This window comes from Tarenaya hassleriana, unplaced genomic scaffold, assembly GCF_000463585.1.
Source record: "Tarenaya hassleriana unplaced genomic scaffold, ASM46358v1 Cleome113, whole genome shotgun sequence".
Lineage (NCBI taxonomy): Eukaryota > Viridiplantae > Streptophyta > Magnoliopsida > Brassicales > Cleomaceae > Tarenaya > Tarenaya hassleriana.
Genome location: NW_010961620.1, coordinates 134,475 through 136,088, shown reverse-complemented (window position 1 = coordinate 136,088; position 1,614 = coordinate 134,475).

The window sequence follows — 1,614 nt, the reverse complement described above, 5'->3', positions numbered from 1 at the left end:
GATCGGCAGAAGTCGTATGCCGATCAGCGGAGACGAGACTTTGCGCTTGAGGTTGGAGATTATGCCTTTCTCCGAGTGCAGGCGATGCGGGGTCATGCGAGGTTCGGGCAGAGCGGGAAGCTGAAGCCGCGATACATCGGACCTTACCCCGTGATCGCGAGAGTGGGAGCTGTTGCATACCGTCTTTGATTACCGCAGGAGTTGGGCAACGTCCATGACGTGTTCCACGTGTCGATGCTGCGGAGGTACGTAGCGGACCCTTCTCACGTACTACAGCCACAGGAGTTGGGGTTTACAGAGGCTACGCATTTCCGCGATGAGCCGCTCCAGATCGTGGACCGGAAGATCAAGAAGCTGCGGACGAAGGAGGTGCCACTCTTGAAGGTCTTGTGGCGAAGCCAAGGGGTCTCTGACATGACCTGGGAACCCGAGGCAGAGATGCGTAGTAGTTATCCGCACCTTTTTACTTGAGCGTTGTACGAACTCCTTTTATATGACGTTCGGTTGTATCAGACTTATGCTTCGGATGACGTGGCAATATAGATTATGTTTTGGTGATAATATCGAGTACGAGAAAGTATTGATGATATTATGCGATTCCGAATTCGAGGACGAATTCTTTTTAAGGGGGAAGGATTTGTAATACCCCGAAACCCGATTTGAATATTTAATTATTAAAAATGAATAATTAAATAGAGATATCACGAAATCACCAAAAGTGATGATACAATATCGGGGAGAGGCACGAGGATTGTCACGTGCGGAAAGGACCGAGAAAGAATGAAAAAAAAAAAGAAAAAGAAAAAAAAAACAGGGCCAGTCCGCCAGACCAGGAACGGTCCGCGGCGGACCAACCGCTCAGGCGGACTCGGACTGGACAGCGCGGACTGGGGAGAAAGGTTCGAAAACAAAAATAAAAGTGTGTCCGGTCCGGCGGACCAGGAGGTTGGTCCGGCGGACCGGGATCGACAGAAAACGCAAGTTGCCAACTTGCGGTCTTGAGACGCGAACTTCGCCAGAGTTTGGGCCTCACTCGCCGCCCAGCCGCCTCCCACGCCTCGAGGACGTTGCAGGCTCGCCTATGGGCCTGGGCTCGAGCCCATCTAGCCTCTCTCTCGCACCATAAACACCTCACAACCCTTGCATTTAGCCATTTTCGGACAGAAACAGAGGAAGAAGGAAAAGGGGAGAAAGGGGGAGAAAGGGGACGAACCAGTGCAAGGAGAGCTCGGGGAGACCAAGAAGGACGTGCCCAGACGTGTCCCGAAGCTTCTCACGTCGTGTGGAGCCACGAGGAACGCACACAAGCTCGGACAAACTCAAGAACAAGGTGAGTGGCTTGAGTTGGATTTGTGAGAGCTTGTTTTCAATGTGTGATGGTCCAAATCGGGATTTCATTGCGTGTTTGAGGTTTAGAACATGTCTAGGGATGTAAAACTATGTGTTAATAGCATTTGGAAGCAACCCCGAATCGAAACGGATGAGAAAATGCGAAACAGAGTTCGGAAATGGCGAAGGAGGACAAGTCCCAGTCCCGGTCCGCCGGACCAGCCTTTGGTCAGCTCCGGACCGAGACTGGGACGAAACACGCAAACTCAGTCGGACTAAGGAGAC